We start from the raw sequence: 25,322 nt of genomic DNA, 5'->3' as shown, positions 1-25,322 counted from the left end.
GCAGTATTTCTTGATTTACTTTCCCAACCAAATACCTACAGTTCTGTTAAATGCATTTATTTATTTTGACAAAGAAACTAATTTAATAGCTAGAGTCCAGTAGTTAATCATTTATATGGAATAATGGTTGAATGTTTTGTGTGTTGGCTTAAAGGGTGTTTTATCCTAAGTATTGGCATGTAGCTGGTTTTGTATAGATAAATAATATGACCAAATAAACTGTGGAAGATACCAGCAGTTGACTCTCTTAAATAGTTTCTACTTTCCAAAAAGGCACAACTTATGTATAATATAAATATTTTTATCCTTTCATTTCTCATTCAATAGTGATTTCTTTATTTGCTTTGCCTTTCATTCCTGAAGAAAAAAGAGGTAACAGACTTTAGAGTTTTGATACAGTCGTATGAGCTTATTTCCGCCTTAAGAAAAAACTTAAACTTAATGCATGGTACATCCATGAATTACCTGTTTGTTATAATTTTTTTATGTTATTTAATTTTCTTATATATAATAGTGATTCATGAACATAGCATAATCTTACTTAAAAAAATATTATATGATATATTCTAATTCAGTGAAAGTTTTCATTTTTAATTAGAGGAAAAGGCTCCCATCCTTTTTTCTTTTCCTTAGGGGAGAAAATATTGTGCCATGTCATTAACAAGTTTCCCAGAGTTACCTTTTTGCTTTGATGAATTTGTCATAGTCAAGGAATGCTGGTAGCTTGCCAGAAGATATGTGGTTTAGATTTGTGTTAGAACTTCTGTATGTTAAAATATAGGTGTATTGATAAGCCATTGAGAAAGACATGTTTCTTTTTGATTTAGCTGGATGTTTCTGTTTCAGATACTTGTTGTATAAACCTAATGAATTTGACCTTACAGAAAACTAGAAATTGAAAGGTATGGAGGGGACAATGGGAGAACAGGGTCATGAATGTAGTCTTCAAATGCAAAAGTCCGTGATATACTCAAACTGCATCAAGAAAGTTTGAGGTTAGTCTTCAGGAAAAAACCTTTCAAACAATAATGGTAAAGTAGTTGTGGAATGGATTGCATGAAAAATCTGATTAATCATCTTGGTGGAACGCAGATAAAAAAAGTTATCCACCAGAAATTGCATTGTTGTGTCTCATTCTTTCTTGCAAAAAAAACATGCTGCAAGGTGTTTTTTTAGTGTGTTCATGAAGAAATATTGGAATAAAAAAGTCTTTTAATAAAACCCTTGTTGTCATAGTTTGACAGCCCTCAAAGCTGAATTTTTTTCCAGTGATTTGTACCCTCATATGTGCTCAGAAATGAGATTCAAAACAGGCAGATATTTTTCGATATTAACTATGACTCTAAGTGTCAAGGAATAATAGAACCACAGAAAGGCTTGGTGTTGGAAGAGACGTTAAAGTTCATTTAGTTCCAACTGCCCTGCCATCTGACATGGGCAGGGATGGCACCCCCCCGCCCCCCCCCCAATATTGCTTAGGGTCCCATCCGGCATGACCTTGAAAGCTTCCAAGGATGGGACATCCACAGTATTTCTGAGCAATCTGTTAAAATCTAGAATAGGGATGGATATGTAAGGGCTGAATTGTGTTTATCTCATCTATAGGGAAACAACAAGGGAATATTTCTCAATTTCTATTGTCTCTTCTAGAAATAGAAGAGATCTAATATGGTCTGACCAGGTTTTGCAAAACAATGGGTGCTTTGTGTAAGCAACCCCTTCAAAAAGCTGTATATGCAAAAATTACTTTGTCTATTTTGTGGCATAATTTTAAAAAAACCTCATGATTCTTAAACCTGAATCTCTAGTTTTAATGAAATTTTGAATGTTTTTAATAAAACTTACTAGCTTTCTAGTCACAGACATTGGAATGTTTTTATGCTTTTGTATATAAGGAAAAAGGGAGGAGTTAATGTCTCAGTGGAAGAAAAAGTATTAGAATATTGAATTTTTTCTTTGCATCTCTATTGAATATCTCAGTTCAAAACCTACACTTGAAACTGGATGTCGTGGGGACAGGACATTTTCCCTAATTTGTCCTAAACCAGTTCACTGGATTATTCTGGAAAATCATTTGCCACATGTGACATATTGAACTAAGGTGCGTTTTGAAATTTCTTTTACAATGTGTAACAAAATATGTTTCAAGGACACAAAACTTTGCAAGATAAGACTTTGCTGTTTTCCCTCTGGAACACAGTAACTATAAGGAATAGTTGCCATTATGGTAAACACATAGATCCTAAATTGTGTTTCCTTACCCCTGTTCCTACAAGTGAATACTTGCTTAAGGATAAAATGCAATATTGAATAAAGAAGAAAATAAATATATTTTTATTTATTTGAACTTTATAAGCATAGAACAAGGCACAAAAGGAAAGCTCCATTTGTATATTTTCAAAAATATTATTATTACAAAGAATATTAGCAACAAGTGATTGCACAGAATTCTACAGTTCTGATAGTAGCTCAGGCACTGGCATGAAGATTTAATCCAGTGTGGACCAGGTTTTGCCTTGAATACAAAACTTTACGAAAGTCCATGAGCAAAAAAAACAGTGAACAAAGAATTACAGTTTTTTCTTCTACGGTTATCAGTCCCAATCATTTATCTGATATACTTCACCAAGTGTTCGGCAGCAGATTTTTAATGTAATTATGTGTATAACAAAAGGAAATTGCAGTGCTAACAAACATTAAGTTACTTTGATTCTGTGGGACTGGCATTCAGCTGACCAATAATAACACAGAAGTTATACAGAAGAACTTGCTGGTCTTGTACTCTCACTACAATCTAGGTGGCAATACAGAGAAGACAACATCAAAAAAACTACTTTTTGAATTTCTGTTCTATGGGTTGTTTCTGATTTCCTTTATACAGGAAAAAAACAGTTACATTTTGTGGTTAATTCTTGGTAAGCTTGGCCTGAGGAAATGGACACCAAAGGACTGCAGTGGACAAAGCTAGTACGGATAAAGGTGCATAGAAATGAGACGTGTAAAACATCAGTATTGGTCATGCATGTTTAAATTATTTCCCTTAATATAATCTTATCCTTATCTGTGAATAACACAAGCATGCAGTGCACATAAAAAAAAATCAAATTAGTATCCTATGACTCCTGTTTGCCTACCACTGCTGCAATTAACCTCCAGTTTCTAGATGTAGAAAATAATGTAGAAGTGTCTGCACAGTGCTGTAGCATAATGTAGAATCCCCAATCCAGTGGAGGGCTAAACCAGGAAACTCTGTGTGTGCCCAGAGGTTTTGTGCAGCTCTGAGCCTGACCTGACAAACTCTGTGCCAAAAATACTGCCAAAGTGCTGAGGAGAGAAGGGGATCAAAGAAGCACATCAAACTAAACTCTAATATTGCCTTCAAACCTAAGCTGATTTATTTAGAGCTAGCTTTGATGTCTTTGCACTCATAAGTATAGCTCCAGAAAGTTTTCATACATTAGCAGCTAGAAAGCTCATCATATATCCTACCTATTTTTTAATGTTTAGAGGAGTTGTAAATTGAGGATGTTTCTTGACACAAGACAGCATGCTTATTAAGCTGGTAAAGTAAAACAAATCTAAAGGAAATCTCAATATACTTTATTAAAATAATATTAATTCTTACTAGGAGCCAAAAAATGAAATTTTGAAGCTTTTGTTTTGGGTTTTTTTAACAGGAAACTGAGCATTTGGAATTCTCTTTGGGGAATAAAGTAAATTATAGGCTCAAAGTTCATTTAGTGTTCTTTAAATAATGTACAGCAGCTTGTATCCACTGCACGGGTTCTCAGTTCATACTATTCCGTAGAGTGAGTGTTAATTTATAGCTAATAAAGAAGCCTTGCAGAATGAGAAATATTAAATAAGGGAGAAAAAGCCCATGGAAACCTAGCAGTCAGTGACAGATCCTCAAAATGAAGGGAGGCTGAGTTCCTGAGATGTGCTGTCTACTTAATGCTTTGTACTGGAGTATGCCAAATGCTGCAATCTGCTTAATTTTAATGGCAAGCATGAACATACTAAAGTTTGTAGCTTAAGAAGAAATATGTAGCACCTCCTTAACAGTTTAGTTCTTTATTTCATGGTTTAGAATTAACTAATTTAATAATGTTTAGATTTCATGACTTTTAGGTATTTAATTATTTTTTTAAATGTAGTTTGAGCAGGCAAGTCGACAATAACAGAAGGAAGTGTCTCGCAAAGAGGTGACTTAATTATACCTATAAATACCATAGAGAAGATACTAAGTTACTAATGAATATAATGAGCAGTAACCTAGGTACGAGTGAGAAAAAAAGGAAGACAATAGACCATTTTATCAAACTGATGAATCTCCTCAGTATGTTGCACATGAGCATTGCCTAGAAGGATTTTGCTGAACATGTCCTTTTTCCTGGCAACATTACGGAAAACCAGACATGCCATAATGAAAGCTGGGTCACAAAGGAGAGAAAAGCTTTTTTTAATCATTATGCCATTTATATTTGCACAAATTAGTAAATGAAATGCTGTTGTATGAATGGTAAAACCTTTTCAGTGCAGCTTAAATCTGATAAACATTTGCCTTTAATTGTTTTGTGTGAACTACTGACATATAATCAAGTACTATGCTGAAATCAAATGAAAAAAGCCTAGTATATCTTTACTGCCACAGCATTCACCTTAGAAGAACAACAAAAATCTTATTTAAAGTGTTTATTGCTATTCTAGCAATTAACGCCAAACTACAGAGGATATGGAGCCAACATGTTGAAAGTAATACATAAAACCAGAAACTGGCCACTACCAGCATCTTTGTGCTGGTGACTCACACATGCCTCCTACTACCATTTTTGTTTTTTCTGCTGGCAGCTCAAAGTGTTTTCAGTTTAGATTACCTACAGGACAAAATGCAGTAATCTTAGTTTACTAACACAGTCTTTCAGACTGTGGAGTACTGTACAGTGTTCCTCAGTCTTGGTCACTAATCTTCCAAACTGACTGACCTTTAGAAGGCTTGTTAATAGAAACCAGGAATTAGGCAATTAAAGCACACATTCAGGTCTTGAGGACATGTATTTAGGCAAGAGCTGTGAAAAACCTTCAAATGCTTAGAGCATTCTTGAAAATAGAGACTGATAAACAAACCGTTCAAATCATGTATCTAAGCAGAAGTGATTCACTTGATATTAGGGCTCTTGTTCAATCAACTGTTTCTATTCCCTTGAATAAAACTCTGCAGAGTTAGTACGTTGGTTATATTTGTAGGAAAAACAAACCGCAAACATAGTAATTTTGGCAGTTGGACAAACCAACATTTCTTAGCTTTTAATCAGCATTTTCTATTTTCTACATAATGCTTGACAACAGACAGATACCTAGAGGACAGGTATCAGATACAGTATTTTCTTTATTACTAGCAACTGCTTTCACTCACAGATTCTTGGTGCTAATCAGGACATTAATACATTGCTCTATCTTGTCAGTAGGTCCTCTGTCTGACTCTGTCAGTCGTAGCTGATAGAAGATCATTGAGCGATCACTTTGAATCCCTTGCTCTTCCAGCAAGTCTCATTTGTATTTCACAGTCATGTGTCTGTGTTTGGAATGTGTGCATTGAACAGGTCACCATGCAGTCCTTGCCCAGAGTGTTGAGAGAGGTGTGGGAATGTGCCATGTCCCTTCAGCACTCTGGAGAGCTACCTAGCCACAAAAGCTTGCAGAATGTACCGTGCTTATCTTTGCGACTGGAAAATAAGGTGTCCAGACCTGCATTACATGAAGCTGCCTGCACATATGGTTTAGCATAGTCATGCATTACTCTTGGAAGAATGAAGTCGTGGGCTGAAAAGCAGACTGGTCTGCCATAGCTGTTGGAAGGAAAGGAATAAACAACATGAGTTCCACTAGCCATGAACTGCTTAAGCAGAGGTGAGGAGTATTGGAAGGCTTTTGTAACCTGTAAGACAATCATACTATATAATTCTTTCACTTCCTGACCAAAGAAATTAATTATTTCCTTGTATTCCTCTTACAAGGTACAGCACTACACTTCATCTTAAAAGGTACTTGTATTATAGCACTTTTTTATGGTGTGTACTTTGATCCAAATAAATACTTAACTTCAGAATTCTGGAATTAAAGGATTAGGGTGGGGGGAAAGGAGAAGAAACTGTATTGCTTATAGGAGTAGTTTAGAACCTGCTGATGTTAAAAGTTTTCAGCAAATTTAAAACTGGAAAACCCATTGTCACATCATTAAGGTGTGCTAGGGCATAACCTTATTTATATACGATATTTCCTTATTGATATTTACTTATACTTTGAGTGATCTGTTACCTCTAGTCAAGGAAAAGTTGCTTTTAACAAGAAGTCTCTTTAGAACATGTGAAATTAGCCAATCCTTTTCAGTGGTTGTCCTGGGAGTTTGTTGATAGGGGTTTTTTTGTTTGTTTACATTGTTGGTAGGGTTTTTTTTTTTGTTTTGTTTTGTATCTTTGGGTTTGTTTTGTTTTGTCTTGTTTTGTTTTCTTTAAATTCATAAATTATACTTTTTCTAATTATTTGCCAGTTTAGAAACTGCAAAATTTATCCTTGTCTTTGGCAATGGATATTTAAACAGGATTTAAATTTATAACAGCCTATCCTGTTTGGTAAATGTATTGATTATTGAATTATTGTTTCCTGTGTGTAAAATTAATTTAAACATAACAAGCTAATATTGGGTTTGTGCTAAGCTCTATGAACCTTATAACAATATGTCCTTACAGAAAACAAAGGCAGGTGATGGAATCGGATGTACAGAAGTTATATCTTTTCTGCGATTCCATACACAATATAATGAAATCTATAACTCATATCAACAAGGTGTGTGACAGTTTTTATACTGATCTGCTAAAATGTGAGAATTGTTTTCTACTTAGATTTTGCTGCTATATATTACATCACAGCCAATGATTGAAAACAGACACTGACATGTTCTGGAGAAAATGATAATAAGAAGTGTTCTTTCTTGGTATTTAATCAGCATGCCTCTCTGTTCTCTGACAGTCTAATTTACCATTAAGTTCGCCCTATTTTCTAGTGACTAATTTAAACATGTATCATATGAACTTATATACCTTTACATGTTCTGTAAATGGTATAAAGTCATCAGTCTATCACCCTGCCCTATCATAGCTATTTTCTGCTGTTACTTTTAAACTAGTGGGTTCCTCCACATGCTATAAAACTAGAGAAACACCACTGAATCACTAGGAAGTTAAAATATTTCAAAAACTGTTTTCATTCCACTGAACAAGTGTATTAAGTTAATGTACAGAGGACAAAAAAAAAGAGTAAAGCTCATTAAAGTACAGTTCTCTAAAGACCTATTTTGTACTGAAGCAGCCAGTGAGGGTTCTACAGTGAGATTATGGATATGTGTCTGCAAAAAGAAAACAGCTCATTATACTTGTGCTTGGAGCTCATCAGCTGTGAACTCTGTATTTAAGAAGCTATGTAGCACTGACCGAAAGAAAAAAAAGTTCTATACAAACCCTGTTTGGCCATCTCTATACACATATAATTAGCTGTTGATTCTTCAAGGAAGCATAACTGCAGTCTGGGTGCTCTGAACTCTAATCTATTCCTGCAGGTATCCAAATTATCTGATCTGTGCTTCATGAAGTTCTGGATGTTGGCAATTGCTGGGAACCACCACTGTAATGATAACGCAGAGCTCCCTGTCACATGAGCTCTAGAATTTATGATGAATGTTTTACTTTTGGAACTTCCTTGCATAAGCTACTTGGTTTTGTCAGATTTGTGCCTACTGAAATCTCCACAAATAATTGTGACTAATGAGATACCTTTTAGGTCTGCTTTAAACCCATTGATTAAAGCACTTACTCGGATAATGGAAGATGGTCTCACACCTCTTCTTTACAAAGTATTTTATAAGGGGTAATATACATCTCAGGTGCTATTTAAATGACTCTTAGATATTCTTGCTGTTAAAGTTTTCTGGTTTTCACATGTGAATATTTACTGACCCATGGAGAAGAGTGAATACAGCTGCCTCTGTGGTAAAGTGATTAGGACACACATGTTAAGGCATAGTTTTAAGGTCCTCAAATAACTAGATCCTCATTAAAGGAAGAACAGAAAGACTTATAAATTACTTTTAAATACAAATTGTTGTGATATTTTCTTGGAAGTTCAACTGTTCCATGTAATAATGCAAAAGAAGTACCTTGGGTATGTTTGATTTGGTTTTGGTTTTTTTCCCCTCCCATTATATAGCTAAATGGCTTAGCCATTGAGTTACTGGGCTTGAATACAGGCTGTATTTTCACTTTTTAAACAAGTTCTCTGAGAAACTACCAGTTGGTGTAGCCACTTAATCCTAGATGTGATTCATGACTGTGAGGGCATGGGGAAGGGAGAAGATTCATTCCAGTGCTCTTTTTTACATAAATTCTTCTCAAGATTTCTGTCCACGAAGCTCTGGGATCTTCTTGCTCAGTATTGATAGGCTCTCACCATATTTAGCACACTAACCTTCTTCATGAGCTACATTAAGATATTTAAGTGTCTTAATATATGTTGCCACCATAGGATACCAGTGGCCTTGCAGTATTAAAACCAAACTGTTTTTGAAGGTGGCTATAAAATGAGCTTGATCCAGTTCTCATTGAAGAGTGGTAACACATATGTTAAATCTGGATTTCAGAGTTCAGTTTTCCAAATAAAAAACATGCTGAAAAGCTACTTTTTTTGTTGGCTTCATTATAAATAAATTTTAAATCCTGATGTTGGAACTGGCTCCTAAGCAGATCCTAATCGTTGTTAGCTTTTAATAAGGTACATCTACTAGGATATTATGCAATATTGCAGTGTGGTATGCTTTGCAAATGTAATGAAGTCAACCTGGCACCTTGGTACAACATTGCTCTTAAATCTGTTGACAAATTCAGGGTGTTCTGCAAGTAAGAAATATGTGGATTAGCAAAGTGCTCATTTTATACACTGAGGAGATTCTGACAACAACATTAGAAACAACAAAGCATCACTAGTGCATTATAGTCCTAGTATTATGTTATAGTATTATATTCCTATGCATATTATAGTCCTACGCACTAGTATTATGGTCCTGGTCACAGTTTAAGAGGTTGTTTGTATGTGTTCAGCACAGAAACATTAACTAAGGGTGGAGAACAGTGTGGTATTTCTCAGCAGCCAGAAGAAATGTAAAACTATGATCTTTCCAAACAATATAGTATATAATCAGAGAAAATATTTTTTTTCTTCAGAAGTCTCTTTAACAATTACAGGCATGGATTTAGTTAGGGGATGTGGAGATATCCTTTTCAGCATTTTTCAGGTCTATTTTTATCTCATGATTACACAACCGTTAGTGTGAAGTCTAGTGCCAAAGCTAGACTATATATATCAGGATGTACACCAGACACCCAAGAGTAGTGAACTCCTCCTGAGGGATTTCCTCTTTCATTCAGCATCAATCACATTGTATTCCTATGGAAATTAAACTAAAATATAAAAGAATAAATTGGTCTTCCACAGCCTTCAAAGAAAACACATATATCATACATATTAGAAGATTCAGGTTCCTCTTTTTCTCATCTTTTTATTTTAACTAGTGTCAACATAGATTGGAGTAATGAAACTTCAAAGTCAAATTGAATGCATCTCATTATTTGCTGCATGAACACAAACTGTGTGTTATGCTTCAGGTAAAATAGAAATAAGGAATTCTCAGTATGTCACTGATAGTTAAAAAGCTATAATTTGTGGGAAATTGTTTTGTTGGGTTTTTTGCAAGCCATGATCTAAAATTCAGTTTCATATCAAATTGTATTGCAACAGAGAACTCTACTGTTTTATTCCAACCAACAGTTTATGTGTTTGCTTTTCTGAATTACAGCTTGTTAACTGCAGCATATGCATTGAAGATAACAAAGCACTTTTGATAACACAGTTCTCTTGTCCAAATCCAGTAATCCAGTAACCAGTTTCTCTTTCCTGAGAAATTGCCTTTTCTCTCTCTCGTTCTGTCTTTCATGGAGAAGATGTTTTTTCTTGTCTTGATTTCACAGAAAACCAAAGGATGAATTTATAAAAAGATTTTATGAAAAAGGGGGTAAACAATCTCTCAGGAACATGATACCGTTGATTGATTAGCTCTCTTTGTTGGAAGAAGTCTAGAGGCTGCTGAGGCCTGCATTATTTGTTTTTGTTGGCAGGGTTCCCTGAAATAAGTCTTCACAATGAGTCTAGAATGCCCTGTTCATGGATTGTGCCAGCATTCATTATTGTTTCTTAACAGGTTGTAAATCAGTAATTCTTACTTTCTTCTGTATTTTTTCCCTTGCTAATTCATCTGTGTTTTTTTTCAATCTGTAGACTGCAGGAATGTCATTGCTGTAATTTGGTGACATGCTTTTTATTATTTACAAAACACAGCCTTTGTATAGTTACATTTTGTGACACTAATAATAGCTTCATGAGACTATAAAAGACAATATCAGATTTTTGTAAATAATACTAATATTAAGAAAATATTCTGGTTTCCCAGAATTTTTAGGTTGGATGAGGACAGTAAATGATTGAAATTTACCATTTGACTTTTTTTTTAATATAGAAATGGTAATAATATCAATTAAACTCTACAGCATAAAAAAAAGAAATCGAGGTAGTTCAGAAACTGTAGATGTTTCATAACTGAAGATTAAGATTGCAAATATAAAAAAATTAAAAGCATCAAACCTTACAATTTTAAATTTTTGTATCTATAAACAAAAAAATTCAGATTTTTCTCATAATAATGGTGAGCTGAAAGTTGTAATGGAAAAAGATTTTAGTGTGCTGAAGATGCATATACATGTATGCATTGGACAAGTCTAGTAACTTGTGGAGAAAGAGCAAAGGAATTTTTGGCATTTTATCTGAAAAAAAGGAGGAGAAAAAAAAAAAAGTAGTTTGCTGTTGGTACAGACTCTCCAGATGGTCAACAGCAAAGAAGAATGAGTGAGGTAGCTCTTAGTTTGGAAATAGTGTCACTAAATTAACAGAGATAGCTGTGATGCCAGTGATGTTACTGTCAAAACACTGCTGCTGTTTGTCAGGCTGTTTTGAAAAATGGTTGGTCAGTTGTCTGCACATAGATCCTGTTGCGACTTTGAGATGCATTTGGTGATGCTGAGCTCATGGGAGGCATCTGTTGATTTGGGAGCACAACATGCTGATATAGGTTAATAGAGTCCTGTGAATCCTCATTTTGGGTAATCTTGTATGAATCTGAGAGTATAAATGGGGTTTCGTACTTTGCATTTCTCTACATATGTAGAAAAACTAGATTTTTCTTTGTTTCAGGACATGTGATTGGTGACTTGTAATAAAAATTCTGTAAACCAAATTATTTTCTTATTGACAATCCTCAGTCCTTACTTTCATACTTCTTTTCTGAAGATCAGGAAGATGCATGTGCTATGGCAAGCCTGCAAAACCTAAAGATATTAATATTAGTTTATGTGTTAAGCATATATACGACTCTGTTCACGCCAGAGGCACAAAACCTAAATAGCTAAACCAGGAATAGAGTGTAGATTGTTTCTGCAGTTGATGGAAAAATACCAACAATCAATCTGTTTTAACACCCTAATCATGTTCTGAAGGTGTTTGTTTTTTCCCTCTCCTGATGAAAAAGTTGTATAGGATGACTTTGACACTAAGTGCCTGTAAACATTAAGGAAAAACACGGACCATTTTACCTTGGAAAGAAAATGGGGCTATTTCCACAAAAGAATAGGATGTATCAGCCTAAGTCTCATTACCTATTTATTTAACTATATTCCCTGCTTCCATTACTTGCCCCATTTTCATGTCATCATATCTTTAAAGTATTAAGTGACTCAAGACATTGATGTCTGGCCACACTTTATGCATACTGCAAATTTCTGCTGTATGTTGGTGAATTATATACAGATAAAGTATAGCTCTATTCTGTGGACAATAAATTTTTACATCTACAGGGTAGCAATCTATGGGAAAATGGAAGATTTTCAGTTTTCCTGCAACTATATTTATTGCAATCAATCATCAGAGTTATTCTTCTCTTATTTTTAATTTTTCTAATTAAAATAATTTTCTAATTAGAATTTTTCTAATATTCTTGTAATACAAACATTTTAAATGTAATTTTTGTTTACCAGAAGTTTTGTTTTGTTTTTTATTGTTTAAATATGACAGTTGCATATAATGTATTATTAAAGATGTTCATTCTAGTTTTGAAAACATAAGCATTCCAGGACCATGCAAAGCGATATATTTGCACGAGTTTAGATTCACAGTAGCTATGAATTTTATTTACCAAACAGATGCTTACATGTATAAATAGTTAAGGATGTGTTATATTTTGTGGTCATAGTTCTATTTTCATGATGGTCTGTGATGCGTTCCTAGTTTGGTTGTTGAGTTGATGGAAACCTCTAAACTTTTAAGGCCTTAAGTTTCAAGATTTAAAAGTTCAGGAGTGGGTTTCTTTTTCATAGAAATGCACACTCATAATGCTTAATTAATGTATATTCATTGAATCTCTCAAAAAAAAGTCATTCAAAGTAAAAAATTTTATACTGTGTATAAAAGTGAGTTTTCATAACCAACTGAAAATACAATGAGAATGTATTTATGGAGAATTGTGATCAAGGGTTTTTTTTTCAATGGGAGTAGAAATATTGAGTCTGGATCCATTCCTAAGTAGCACTTTGAAGTCTTGAAGTCCATTGCAATCAAAATTGCATGTCAACTTTTCAACAGATGGCTATTAAGATAAATAATAGAATAAAAAAGTACAGTCAGATGAAGTACATTAGTAGCAAAGAAAAGTTCAAAATCTAGGGTAATAGGAAAATAAAATATGTTCTCCCCTCCTTTCACAAATTGACTTGTAGTTTTCTCCTAGTTGTTTCTAGTAGCTGTTTTCAAGTATATTTTATCTCTTCCATTCTACCTCATTAATACCATTTTTGTGAAGGTTAAGGGAGTAAATGGAGACTAAGGGAAGACTAGTAAACCAAAGAAGCTGAAGCAAGATATAGTTTTTATGCTATGTAAATGTCAATGGTTTTAAACTTTCCTAAATCCTCATTTACTTGTTTAAATTTTATTTAAAATTCTTTCATTTTTCTAGCAGAGATTCTCCTGCTTCATTTTACAGGTAATTTGGTATCTGGTAATGTATGCATATTGTATATTATGTAATTATTGTAAATATATATATATATATACATATATATATATATATGCACATTTAAGTGGAATATAAGTCTAAATTACACTTTAATACTGAAACAGTAGACAGCAAAAAATACCTGCTCTGTGTCCCACAGGACCATGCTTTTGCCATCTGTTATAAGCATGGAAGAGCAAAGAGAATTCTGTGTGATTCAAACTGATTGAACCCTGAAAGGTTTAAATATACAAAAACACATGATGAAAACAAAACAAGTTTAGATGTTCATACAAAAAAATTGATAAATTTAAATTAATAGTAAGAAGGGAAAGGAAAGGAAAGGAAAGGAAAGGAAAGGAAAGGAAAGGAAAGGAAAGGAAAGGAAAGGAAAGGAAAGGAAAGGAAAGGAAAGGAAAGGAAAGGAAAGGAAAGGAAAGGAAAGGAAAGGAAAGGAAAGGAAAGGAAAGGAAAGGAAAGGAAAGGAAAGGAAAAAGGAAATGGAAAGGAAAAAGGAAATGGAAAGGAAAAAGGAAATGGAAAGGAAAAAGGAAATGGAAAAGGAAAAAGGAAATGGAAAAGGAAAAGGAAAAGGAAAAGGAAAAGGAAAAGGAAAAGGAAAAGGTGGGGGGAGGGAAGGTGGAACAGAGAGAGTATCAGAGATTAAGTAGAAATATATCACTTCTCCTTCCAAAGATGTTGTTGATGTCTGGTTGCTTCTGTCTGCCTGGTTTTCTTGGTGGTGAGCATCCCCCACCAAAAAGGATAGAATCTGTCCAGAGACTTCACCTCTCCAGGCAGAACAGCCTCAGATCTCTCACTCTGTCTTTATAGGAGAGATGCTCCAGCCTGCTGATTATCTTCATGTCATTGTCTTGATTCACTCCAGCAGGTCCACATCCTTTGTATATTAATGCCTCCAGTGCTGGATGCAGCACTTCAGGTGGGGTTCTATGAATAGGGAGAAAAAAAAATAAAGAAGGAAAAGATGTACAATACAATGCAAACAGAAAGTAGCAGACTTGAGAGTCTGATCTTCAGAGGTGATGGGGAATGAGAGGGGGTTCCAGAGGAGACTGCACAGATCATTGCAACACACTAATCCATGGAGTTGTTGTCCAGCTGTCTGGGAGACAGGGTGGGTTCTGATGGCTATAAACATATTTCTGCATCAGTGTAAATTCTGAGTTCTCTTGTTGGAGAAGACCTTTGTTTTAATGTCTATGGCAGCAAAATCTTCCTCCAGAAATTACTGTTTGTCAGTATAGGGGTACATGGTTTAAAGAAAAATTACAGAAAATCCTGTATGGAGTTACCTGAAAATCCTGTTTCAATTACTGCTTTGTCACAGTTTATTTAAGGAGGGGGGCATGTGTGTGTGAAAACAGAAAGAATATCATCTTGAGTGAATGAAATTTATGTATAATTGACAGCATATGCCATCAGTTAGTGTAGCTGAATAGCTTCTCAAACTTGGACATTTTCAAATGAGAGTTCTGTGGAGCTGATTTCTTATTTTGAAGCCTTTCATTTTATTAACTAGTGTGACAGAAGAAGCAATGAATCAATTATTTCTAGTTAAATATACTTTCATTTACACTTCAGTTTTTATATAAAGTATTTATAATGAACTAATTCTGGAAGATGTTATCATGCTGTTTTATTCATAATAAGAACATAAACATAGCAGTGAATATTATGGAAATGTTGTTTCAAGTTCTGTTCTCAAGGCTTGTGCATTTAAAATAACTCTGTAAAGCTTGCAAATTGGGAGTTGGTCAAAATTTTCATGTACTTCTTCGGCTTTTCTTGTTCCAAAACAAACCAGTCATTCTCAGTTTAATGTTGAGATTAAAGACAAGTGATGAATGATGCAATATGTGTTAAAAATGTACTTATTTTGGCTAAAACAGCACTGTATGACATGTGCAAATCCTCAGTTGGAAGGCTTGGATTCTTGTAATGCTTTGCTTCATGAATAAGTGGGACTCCAGTGTGGATCAAGCATTAAACAGGATGCTGAAAACTTATGATTTTTTCTTGTCACATTAAGATCTTCCCTGTTCTTTATATATATATATATATATAAATTGATACTTAGATTTTACTCCTTACAATATTGAAAATTAACCCAGAATGCTTTTCAGTTGTTATTTGTATAGAACATAATATTGAAATGGGAGGTTAAAGTACATATTTTCTTTGGATTGCTCCAACTGAAAAGTCAAACTGTTACATATATGAAGATAGCATTAGTTTTATTCACAGCCTTATGATTGTCACATATATGTACACTGGTTATGTCAACTGAATTCCTGATATCTTCGTCTACGGTTCCCCTATTCCAATATTTAGTGACCTGAAACAGAAGAAAAGAAGGCAGAGTGACTTGTTGCCCACAGATGCCCCATTTAGTCGAAGTGATAACATGTAATGTGCACCTCCATTTTGCATGCTGGACACGTGCTTTTTTCTCCATTTATATGGAGAACAAGACCTTTTTAATATTTTTGGTCATTTGTAATTGATGTTCAAATGCGGGGCCTGGTGTTGATCATATCACTGCTATAATGGCAGACACCTGATGAAAACTTCCTGGCTGGCTTGGTTTTTTTAGAGGTGTGCTTGTAGAATATTAACTTGCATGCATACCGTAGCACATCTGCGATTTTTGGTCTTCTGTGAACTATTCCAGTAACTTGGTAATCCCACTAAATTTATGGCAAGATACAGACGGTTATTTGCAAACAAAATAAGGGTGTTTTACACCCTACAGGTATTTGCCAGTTGCCTTATTACAGCAGTCTAATATTTGCCTTATTATAGTGGGAGACTCCATAACTTCAACACAGATGCCAAAACAGTAATCAAAAGAGAAAAAACATATTTCAGAAAAAGTTGACTTCAAAAACTTAGTTATAATTTACATTAATTACAGGAAAAATGCTTTAACTTCTAAAATACAGTGATGTTGGTTTGGAACTTAATAATAAAGAAAAAGACCTACAATTTTTATTTTCCTTTCAGAAATAAAGACTCTTACAATAGCAGTAAATAACTTTTTAAAAAACAGTGGGCAAGTGCAGCATTACATGTTACAAAAAAACAAGCATAATACACAAAAATAGAGTATTGTTCTTTGTATCTGAAAGTGCCAGAGAAATTTTTACTACATTAGGCGAGGAACAGGCACAGGTATAGAATTTTTATTTATTATTATTATTATTCTAGCTCTCAGTTTCTCTAAAACTGCAAATATATAATTAAGATTTTACTTCTTTACGTGTGATCAGAGGAATTTGAAAAAATTTGTGCAAACTAGCTGTGGAGATGTTCACTGCAGGTTTTATCCTTAGGAATAACTTTTGCTATTGTTCTCCACATTGGTAGCTTTGAATTTTTGGTCAATCTTTGAACAGATTCAAACCCATTCAGCAAGGTTTTTGGTCCAGTATTGGTCACAAATACAAAACACCATGTGGGCACTGAAGACGATTACCCCCTTCTCAGGCACACCCAGCACAGCTTTGCTGATATAAAAAGATACTGAGTTTCTGTGTGTTGTGGAAATCTCTGAGTAGTGGAAAGAAAAAAAAAATACCCTTACCTATTTACTGACCCTCCTTAAATGTGAGCCAAATTTTACATTTTTTTGGCCAGTCAATCAGCTAAAAAGCTGGGCCCAGGAGCTGTGCATACTATCAGCTGTGAGAGATGTAGGGTGGTTGATGAAGGAACCCCTAGGACACAGTGTCTTAGAGCTGTAACTAAGAAGCTGGAAATGCCAGGCAAGTACAAAGATCTCATTCTACTCAGCGACTTTTGGCACAAAGTTTCTTTCATGGACCAACAGGATATGAGATTTCAATGTCTCGAGATTTTAGGAAGCATATTTTATATCTTGAGTTGAAATGTAGTCTTCCATTTTCCACATAATTCTTGTTGTAACTGCTAAATTAATGTAACACAATGGGATTGTTAAATACACTATTATTTGTATTTATCAGGGCAGGCAAACAAAATAGGTCGAAATTATTTAACAGTTTATTCCCTCTATGGCAGTAGTTCTGCTTATGCAAATTTGTCATATATTCCTGCACACTCCCATGCTTAAATTGTGCTTGCCCTTTCCGTGAGCCATTCTGTGTGCCAATCCAATAGAATGCTAAGCTAGCAGAAGTCTGATTTGGGTCCAACACAGTGAAGAACTGCATGGCCAGGAGCTGGCAAAGGTTGGCTGACCCTTTTAATATCAGCAGGCTGTTTGGTTGGTCTGTGTGTAGAAGAGTTATTTCAGCCTTTTTTCTCTAGCATACAAATGAACTAGAAATGCCAAGAAAACCAATTGCAAGATTTCTAATGAGTAGAGTTGACAGAGTAGCCATACAAGGAGACGCCCGGATAAAAGGGTGAAATGTCAGCGATTCTTAGGTGTCTGGAAGAGCCAGGCTGCAGAGTTTCTCTGTACAGTCAGGAGAGAGCAATAACGATCCCTCCAGAGAGTGATTTGAAGCATGTACATAAAAATCCTCACTTGTATGCACATTGTGATAAACATCACTCTAAGGAAAACTACCACTCTGGTGATCGAGGGAGCTTAAGGAGACCAATCTCCTAACTTAGATGTTTTAAGAATTGGCCTGTGTGATACACTTTACAGTTTTACTGAAAAATTTCAAACAAAATAAAATTCTATTTCATGGGCAAAGTCTAGAAAATGAGAATCTGATTAGTATATTGTAGAGAATAAAGAATTTGGAAAACTTATATCCAAAAGCACAGACAATGATTAAGAAATAGAATAATCTTAATACACAAACTCTCCTTGCACCAAGTAAATGTAGCCAGATAATTAATTTTTTCCAAAGCAATGCAGCCACAGTCCTTTCCTTACATGAAGGTATTGTTGGAGTCCTTTGATAACATTAACTCTTTTTCCTCTTTTCCACTGGAGATTTAACCTGATAATAAACTTATATTGCTAAAGCAAAGGTAGGAAATGTTTGTTATGCTGCAGTTTTAGTCCTAATCTTTTTGATGTGATTGACTGACAGGAGCCTTAACTGAGCACTCATAAAAAATGGTCTTAGATTCATGTGGTGTATAAAATGGTTTAATTACCACTTAGCAGAAAAGCAGCAATGCTGAAATTGCCAACTTTACTAATTTTGAGAAATAACCCACCCTATAATTTCCCCAGTAAAATATGGCAGAATAATTTTAATAATTTCATTAAAACTTTCTGCATATTTTTATGCTTCTTGTGTTCTGTGTTTCAAAGACTTGTAAATCAGATTTGTTGAAAAATGGTAGCAGTAGTCAATAACTGAAAAATGGAGGTTTGGTCTCTACAAAGCTTTGTACAGAATGTGTCTGCAGTAAATTTTACTTCCCTTTGTTTCATAGATACTATCTTCCAATGAAGATTGCAATAAATTAGTTTATATTAGCAGTCATATAATAGCCTTGTAAAAATTACTAGTTATAAGTGGAATTTTATTTCAGATGAAGTTCAATTTAGTAAATTTTAGTAAAGTAAAAATAATCCAATAACAGGTACCAAAATCAAGAACTTTTGGGTCTTAATCCTATTGCTTTGGAAAATACAGGTTAAATTCTCCTTTTTGTATATAAAACTAGGAAAAAGTACACATTTTCTTCATTGTCAAAGATGTTCCAAATGTAATTAACGACTATTTGATGCACAGGACAACTCCAGCAGGAAAAAAAAAAACCCAAAACCAACAAACATTCAAAGTACATCAGCTGCAAAGATTCTGTGTTCTGCCTGGGTCTGTGTCCCTGCACAGAGCATCTAATGAAATTACAACTTAGTCCAGATATTTGCCTTTAATATTTTTTATTTCTTTTATCTAAGCTTATCCTCTCCTTCCTTGTAATTAAGTCATAATGCAGAATTTAGAGTAGGGTAGTTTAAAACCTACTTTTAAGGGCTCAGAATTATCAGCCACAGAAAAACTTCCATGTCATATGAAAGCCAGCTGTTCTCTGGTGGGCATCAGTCTCAAGGCAGGATGAGGCAGGTTGGTTCCAAAATTAATAACAGCATTTAGCAGTTTCCCTTGGTTCTATGCACAGTCAGCAGAGAATTCGGGTCTAATTCGGGTCAATTAGATTAATTGACCTGAATTAAAAGATCCATCATAGTGTTTACAGGAATTAAGTTAAATCGCTAACTATCATCCTAAGCACTGTTTCTAATAGGCCTTTTAGGTGGAAAACAGTGGCTATTTCAGATCTTTCTTTACACGGGAATCAAAACAGGCATGAGCTCATTTCAAAAGTTTTGCAGATTCTTTTACAACAATGGAAGAACAGTTCTAATGACATCTTCAAACATAAAAATACTTTCACTTTTAATTTGAAATAATTTATGCAAAACCATAACTGTGGGTCTTTGCAACTGTTTTTTTGGTGGGTTTGTTTTTTTTGTTTTTATTATTTTTAACTTTACTGAAATGCACCAATTTATCATTGTTTAAAAACATCATTAGGACATGCTGGGGAATCATTTGAAAGAGGAATATTCTGGAGGTTTCTACAGCTCTAGAAGTGTACAGGTCAAAAAGCACTATCTTTCATTTGCAGGGATTTTAGTTCTACCTGGTAGGTACCTGGGCTGTCATGTTCTGTTTCTTTTGGAGTTAACCAAGTGACAATAATTAAACAACACTTTAAATTCCATGATCTGCTCATCTGCTCTCTGTCCTAGTATGCATATGAGTTTCCAGAATAAATTAATTTTAAATACATCAGATAATTGAAAATTATTGAATATGTCTTGTCTGGAACATTCTTACTCTAAACCACAGAAGATAGCAAATAGGTTACCAAATTCTATAACATAAGACTTCAAGGGAACTGAAGAAATTACCTAGGCCTTTCCAGGATCATCAAGAGAGTGCTAAGTGTATGTCCTAAGAACTGCTCACCTAATTTTAAATTCACAGTCTACTAAATGTTTTTGAGCATCTTCTGTATGGAAGGGTTTTCTATTATCCTATTTGTGCTACCATAAATTAAACCTAATTCTTTCTGTTCTGACTGCACTAACAGTAGAGAATTAATTATTATGATACAGATTTCTTATGTTTCTGGAATTTGTTACTTCCATCAGAACTGCTGTCTTTCAGATATGTAACCACAGTTAATTCATTTTATCTATGTGTTTTGTAAATCTAATAGACTTTGCTCATTTGTCAATGAAAATATTATGTGAAGGAATATCAGTGTCATATTAGAGTGAATATAGATGGAATTTACTGTCTGTTTCCTCCTTTTGCTCTTCTGAGGTAAAGAAAACTGTACTGCAGTGTACATGCACAGTTACTGGTCAATATTTAAAAGAGCCCACTGAATGTTGGACTTCAGTCTTAGATGGTATAGATGCTTAGATGCTGAATATATATTTCAGAAAAAAAGCCCCAAAAACCAAAACCCTCAACCTTGGTTCAAAGACTTCAAACAGACAGCAAAGACAGAAAGAGAAAACCAGGTACAGAACAGGGAAATTATGTGCTCTGTATTGTGTGTTGGGTCAGCAGCAGGGTTAGGAAATTGCAAGTGAGCTGGTGACTTAAGGTGTTATGCTCTCATATCCCTTTTCAAAAAATGGAATCGTCTGCTCTGAAGAATAAATAGCAGCAAAGATACATAGAGCCGAGTTAATGTTACTGAGATAACCTTAACATCTGCCATCACTTTTGGCTTTCTCATAATATTTGAAGTACACTGAAAAATTAAGTATGCTTTAGCTATCGGTCTTGCTTTTCAAATTTCTTTTATAAAGGTGCCAATCAGAAGATCATGAAAGGTGAACAGTACGGAAACAAAGATTCTAGACCACCTTTAATATGAAGCAAAATGTTCCACCAATCATTATCCAAAATAATTTTTATGACACGAGAAACTTCTTCCTAGGAAGTAGAGAAAGTCATCTGTTGTGTGGTTAAAGTGTGGTCAGATTGCTGCACAGAGCACTGCAAGGACGAGCACTGAGAGGTGACTGAGATAGATCTCAAGCCAGGGTGCTCAGTTGTGAAATGGGACAGAGAAGAGAATAGAACTGCAGTCAGGAAATGCAGAGAGCAGAAGCTGTACCTCCACAGGGTAGTGCTGTGGCCTGTAAAAAGTGAACTCCTTGAATCCTACAGAAAAGTACTGCTGTAGCTCCTGACAATTGTGACATTCATCTCTCTCTTGATTCCTGCAATGTGCTCGTAAAGCATCATTACTGGGGTTTCATCTTTTACCATCTGCCCTTCTATTTTCTTTATTCTCTACTGGACTCTCAGGGAGATGCTGACAGAATTTCACAGCAGCATAGTCAGAGAAAATATTTCTCTGACCAGGGCTGAAAAGTAGAGGAAGGCTTTTAGCTGGTGTTGGAAAGGAGAGAACTATCATGTTAGCATAGAGTTACTGCAAGATACCTGAAGTCTTTTAATTTTACAGAAGACTTTCTAAAACAAAAATCTCAAAACACAAATGGATGCCTTTAGTGAAAGCAGAATATCTATTCTGTTGTTCATTCTACACAGAGTTTTTCTCTCCTCAGTTCACAGGGAAAGCTGGCAAATCATTTCATGGCAGATCACTTACTGCAGAAAATGCAGGACATGATGCTAGAATGAAACATGACCCTCAGTAATCTGAACACATACTGTTACAAGGTAAATTCAAGAGGTTATTTAGTTTTCTAGGTGAGACTAGAGTGGCAAAGTATTAAATGTTTGTCAGAAGACAAACATTTAATGTTTCAGTTTTCTGAAGAGTAATTAACATATTTTCTCCTAGAGATTACAATTATAGCACAGTGGGCACCCTACCTATTTCCTTTGTCCATGCTTATTTTACTTTTCTCTTTTCCTAAAATAAGTTCAATATCAATACAAGCTTTAAGAGAATTACTATATTTTTCTTTATGCATAACCCTGTATTTGATAAGGGTGAGTGATTTTTTTGCATTCGTATGAGTTTATGCAACACTCAAAATTTGCCACAAAGAGAGTAGGTTCCGTGAAAGTGTTAGCTATTGAAAAAAAGTAGAAATGTTGTGTATTCACTTTGTTTCCTCTTTTAATTTTAATTTGAAGAAAGCAGCAAGCAAGATCATGGGAGATTCAAAAGGCCCCTGAAATGGCATTCTTTTATAGAAAGGGTTCTCATCCTCGTTGGAATCTTGAGTTGTGGATTTATTGGGTTGATAAAAACACTAAAATCTGGTTTATTGCTGAGTGTTAGCAGTAAGATGTGGAGCAAACCAGGCTTTGCATCTCCCCAGTGGCAGGATAAAGACGATGAAGTTGAGCTCTTTTCTACCAGATCTGGGCCATGTGCTAGCAGAACAGTTTGTAGTGGAAATACTACTAGACCAAAATTCTGCAACTACTTTTTAAATAATCTATCTGAATTAATGAAGTTTCTTATGCTTTTCCCCCATAATTCATATGTGAGTTAATATATAAAGTTTTAGCTCTGTGATGATGCACAGGGAAGAGAAAAAAATGCTGAAGAAAATCCTGATTTTTGCAGATTAAAAAAAAATGCAGAATTTTCAACATTGTAATTTCCTGACACTGTAATTGCATTTTGGGAAGTTTTTCATAACTTTTATTTCATATAAAAGAAAATCCTTTCTATCTAGAGATTACTAACCAGTGATTTTCATATGAAAATTGTCATTTTAGATATTTTCAGAACTCCTGATTATGTGCAGCCACAAAATATGGATCTGGTAATTCTCTTTTTCTTTTTCCCTTCTGAAGAGGAGACATCTCATAGCAAGTCTTTAAATATTTAGTGATGTTTCTTTAATTTTGCTAGAAACACTTCTGAAGTTTGAAGCATCTCAAATGTATGTAACGATGCTTGCTCATGATTGTCTTAAATCTTTCATGATTTGCATCTACCATACATGTGGCAGAAGAATTCAACCTAAAAAGAGAAGCCCACAGGCATTAGGAGTGCAGCTGAAGGAAGTCTATCTGATGGTGTAATGTGGTCATTTCAGATGGTGGATTATGTGTGCCCAGAAAGAAATTTTCTATGAAGAATGCTGTGAAGTAAATTAAAAAATTGCAGAACTGGTTATTCAAATCACATTTCTTTGTCTCAGTGTTTAGACACAGAAATCCTTACAGATCTTCTTTCTTTTGAAAAACAGTTATAAAAAGGAAGCCACCTTTTCCAATAGTAGCCATTTTTCTAGATGTAGAAGTGCAGGCATTGAAGAAAAATACAGAGGATGTGTTACTTTAATAGTATCAATAGTATTAGCGGTTACTTTAATAGTATTTTACTGCTGTAAAATCCTGCAAAGGCAGAGAAGTTCAGGTCAGTAAACTGTGGACATACAGCAGCTCTTCACATATTTCCACATGCAGTGATTTATGGGCTGTTTGTCACAATCCTTTCTCTATAATTTCTTTTCCAGATCAAAAACTGGTTGCTATTTCCAAATAATGCTACTGTTCCTCAGAAGAGTAGGTAGAAGGGCGTCCAAGGGAAAGAAGATTATTCTTTGCAAGTAGCCCTCGATGTCAAAGTGCCAGTGAATTCATAAGAAAGGAAATAAAAGAAATTAATGTAAACATATTGACATGCCATTAACATCATCAAAGCAGACTTTTTAGTCTGTCTTTCCTTTTCTTTTTAGTATCATTCCTTTATAGTCCAGATAGCTACAATGGAAACTATAGTAAATGGAATTTGTTAGAATATAGACTAGGTCTTCTTACTTTTCTGTGTAGTAAATTGTTCAGTAACATTCAGATCCTGCTGCTAAGAATAGGACTCTACAGTGTGGGGGTTTTTTTGTTTCAGTTTATCATGTTCTGTACCTCAGTCAACCCAAAGTATGTTTTCACTTCAGACTGAATTATTTTTCTTGTTGTGATTTGTGTGAACTGAAAACAATGACGGGAATGATGGAGATTAAGTGTGAACATAATGTAAATAATAGATTCTACTGATGAAACTGATTCTTGTATGTTTTGTTTTCAAGTTTATACATAAAATTTCATATTTTTCCCTTCTCTTAGAGAATTTTTCTGTATGTTGTAGCATATCTCTAAATCCTCTGTGGATGTTTAAAATTAGTTGAGTATGGACTGCAATAACCTAAGGACTGTCTAACCTTCAACTCCTGTTTTGGCACTCTGTAATTGGTCCCTGAATAGCATACATTTAGAGAGTTAAACCAAGAAATGTGGCAACTTTGAGTAGTAAGGTTCAGAAGATCAAATAATTGAGTTTGCAACCACTTATCTCTAGTTGCTCTTTTAGAATCAGGATGACTTTGGCAGCTAAGTCAGAGAAACCCTTGAAGCCTACATGAGCATGGTACTGCCTGAAGATGTAGATCAGCATGAAGATCATGTAAAGCTAACAGTGACTTGCATCCCAATCCTTCCATTCCTGCTTGCATTGCAGACAGCAATCTCAATCATTGCATTTGGCTTCCTATATAAAAAAAAGATTAAATCAGTTTTCTATTAATTCTAACCAGGGTCTCTCTGCCTGGATTAGGTTTTGTTTGACATCTTCTAGACTCTGTAATACAAGGAATGTTATTGAGCATGGTAACTTGGATCAAGCATAATGGAAAGCTTTTGGAAATATCAATTTTAGCTTCATACAATGACAGAATGAAAAATATAGAATTGATTGAATGGCCTAGTTCTGGATTTTCTTTAGCATAAGCATAGAAGTTCTAAAGCTTGGAAAAGCAACTTTCCAGTTATCCTTGCTTTCTTCAGTGGAAGCCTATTGATTCCATATTCAGCATATCTTTTTCATAATAATTTATTAAGAAAATATTAGTCATATTTTATCCACTTTGATTATAGGTTTGTATTAAAGTTGAATGCATTAAGTGTTATGTTGATATGTAGTTGTTTCTCAACTATACAAAAGATTAATGAAATAAAAAATCTTAGCAAGAATATCCATACTCTGCGTTAATAGGTATTCTGTTTAAATATGTGTATATGATACAGTTTGAAAGTGCTATTTCAATCTTAAAAGATTATTTTGAACATTTATGGTATAGTATTGTCTGCTCATGCACTTCAGAGTGTAATTTATTTATATT

The 25,322-nt window shown here is 34.5% G+C and overlaps 1 protein-coding gene across 3 annotated transcripts in view; it reads left to right on the top strand.

Annotated features, from left to right (window-relative positions):
- Positions 1 to 25,322, top strand: part of CSMD1 (CUB and Sushi multiple domains 1) — a 1,052,894-nt gene that overhangs the window by 358,415 nt on the left and 669,157 nt on the right. The gene's annotated exons all lie outside the window — the stretch shown is intronic.

Source organism: Passer domesticus, chromosome 3 (assembly GCF_036417665.1).
Source record: "Passer domesticus isolate bPasDom1 chromosome 3, bPasDom1.hap1, whole genome shotgun sequence".
In the NCBI taxonomy this organism is placed as follows: domain Eukaryota; kingdom Metazoa; phylum Chordata; class Aves; order Passeriformes; family Passeridae; genus Passer; species Passer domesticus.
Note: the sequence above shows the minus strand (reverse complement) of the source record. Positions and strands in the feature narration are given on the sequence as shown.